This window comes from Leucoraja erinacea, unplaced genomic scaffold (genome assembly GCF_028641065.1).
Source record: "Leucoraja erinacea ecotype New England unplaced genomic scaffold, Leri_hhj_1 Leri_1090S, whole genome shotgun sequence".
NCBI classification, from domain to species: domain Eukaryota; kingdom Metazoa; phylum Chordata; class Chondrichthyes; order Rajiformes; family Rajidae; genus Leucoraja; species Leucoraja erinaceus.
In genome coordinates, this window is record NW_026575331.1 from 2,739 (window position 1) to 5,476 (window position 2,738).

A 2,738-nucleotide genomic window follows, 5' to 3' on the forward strand; every position below is an offset into this window, starting at 1 on the left:
CCTCTCCCTCTCCATCCCCCCTCTCCCCCACCCCTTCCCTCTCTCCCCCCGCCCCCTTCCCACTCTCCCTCCTCTGTCCGTCTTCCATCACTCCCCCTACCCCTCTCCTCCTCCCCCCCCACTCTTTCCCCTCTCTCCCCCCCCCCCCCTCTCCCCCTCCCTCCCTCTTCCCCTCCCTCCCCACCCCCCCCCCCCCCACACATCTCTCTCCCCATCCACTCTCTCACCCCCTACCCCGCTCTCCTTTCTCTCCCAAATCTGTCCCGTTTCCTCCTCCTCCTCTCCCCTCCCTCCCCTCTTCTACCCCCACCGCTGTGTTTGGGGGGTGGTTAATGTGAGTGTGATGCCACAGCCCCCCTCCACCCCCAATATTTAAAAGAATACTGGCTTATCACCCATAGAATCAGCCCCAGCCCCTGGTGAACGTTCCATCGTGTGATGTCACAATGCCCAATGCTCAAAGACATTCTTGCCATAGAGGGAGTACAGAGAAGGTTAACCAGACTGATTCCTGGGATGTCAGGACTTTCATATGAATAAAGACTGGATGGACTCAGCTTGTACTCACTAGATTTGAGAAGATTGAGGGGGTATCTTATAGACTTACAAAATTCTTAAGGGGTTGGACAGGCTAGATGCAGGAAGATTGTTCCAGATGTTGGGGAAGTCCAGAACAAGGGGTCACAGTTTAAGGATAAGGGGTAAATCTTTTAGGACCGAGATGAGAAAAACATTTTTCACACAGAGAGTGGTGAATCTCTGGAATTCACTGGGACAGAAGGTAGTTGAGGCCAGTTCATTGGCTATATTTAAGAGGGAGTTAGATGTGGCCCTTGTGGCTAAAGGGATCAGGGGGTATGGAGAGAAGGCAGGTACAGGATACTGAGTTGGATGATCAGCCATGATCATATTGAATGGTGGTGCAGGCTCAAAGGGCCGAATGGCCTCTACTCCTGCACTTAATTTCTATGTTTCCCTCCTCACCCCTCTCCCACCCACCCCTCTCTCCCCCCATCCCCCTTCCCTCTCTACCCCACCCCCTTCCCTCTCTCCCCCCGCCCCCACCCCCTACCCCTCTGTCCCTCCTACCCCACGCCTCCTACACCTCCCTGCCCACTCGTACACTTCCCTCCCCTTACCCCACCCCTCCCCCTCCCCCACCCCTCTCTCCTCCACCCCTTCCTCCTACCCCTCTGTTCCTCTTCCATCACTCCCCCCGTCACTCTTCCACCACTCCCACTACCCCCTCTCCCTCCCCACTCTTCCACATCTCCCCTTTCTCTCTCCTCCCCCTCCCTCCCATCCCTCTCTCTCCCCCACCCCCCTTCCCTCTCTACCCCGCCCCCTTCCCCCTATCCCTCTTCCATCACTCCCCCTACGCCTCTCCTCCTCCCTCCCCACTCTTCCACTTCTCTCTCCCCCTTCCCCCTCCACACTCTTCCCCCCCCCTCCCCCACATCTCTCTCCCCATCCCCCTCTCTCACCCCCTACCCCACTCTCCTTTCTCTCCCAAATCTGTCCCGTTTCCTCCTCCTCCTCCTCTCCCCTCCCTCCCCTCTTCTCACCCCCCCCTCCCCCCACCTGTGTGTTTGGGGGGTGGTTAAGGTTAGTGTGATGCCACAGCCCCCCCCTCCCCCGCAAACGCATTTGAGGAAACAGACCCAACGGGTCTGCACTTGGTCTAGTTAGATACTAAAACTGTGTGGCTGCCGCCTACCGTCCGGCGTCCGGCTGCCTTTCTGCCTTTTGATTCGTTGACGGCTGCTCCTTCCTATCAGCTTCCGACACACTTCGAAACAAAGTTGCAAGACAGGAACACTCTGAACTTTTCACTGTTGCAGCAGGCAGGGTAGGTGCAATTGGAATTTTTTTTTAATCCACTGCTGAGGGAGGCAGGGGAGTGCTGGAATCTTACATTTGGGAACGGCTTCAGTTCCGTTGGAGGAGACGGGTGCATGGTGGAATATTGGGTTGGGGGATCACACCATTGGGGGAGCAGACCCAACTGCACTTGGTCTAGTTATATAAAACTCTGTGGCTGCCGCCTGCCGTCCGGCTGCCTTTCGATTCGTTCAATCGTGTGATGTCACAATGCCCAATACTCGCAGTTGTCCAATCGGAATGGCCGATGCTCGCAGATGTCCAATCAGAATGGATCCATTTACATGTACGGTAGCCGGCTGCATTTCCTCCTTTGATTCCTTGACACGCCGAATCCAGACGCACAATCGCCGAGATCTTTTCCATTTCGGTGGAGATTTCACTTTTCTTTCTAAGTATCCACTCCTCATTACATTTTGTCGTGTTTAAGTACACGTTTTTAATAAAATCCTTCTCCCCCACCCCCCAATATTTCAAAAATAAACTGGCTTCTCACCCATAGAAGCAGCCCTTTCGGTAGACATTTCACTTTTCATTCCAACTATCCACTCATTAGATTTTGTTATGTTTATGTCCACATTTTTCATTAAATCCTCTCCCCCCCCCCCCCCCCCCCCCGAACACTCATTTTGTCACTTCCTGCTGGCCAGCGACCATAATGGCTGCTGGCGCCCGCATCTCGCCTCAAAGACGCCATTTAAAACCAGCCGCACTGCTCATTCCTGAGCCGCTTGACTTGGAGTCTACGGGTACGGGAAACGGCTGCGTTGGGGGAGCAGACCCAACAGGTCTGCCCTTGGTCTAGTAAATATATACAATGTGTGCACAGTTCGAAAATTCCATCCGACATTTTTGTA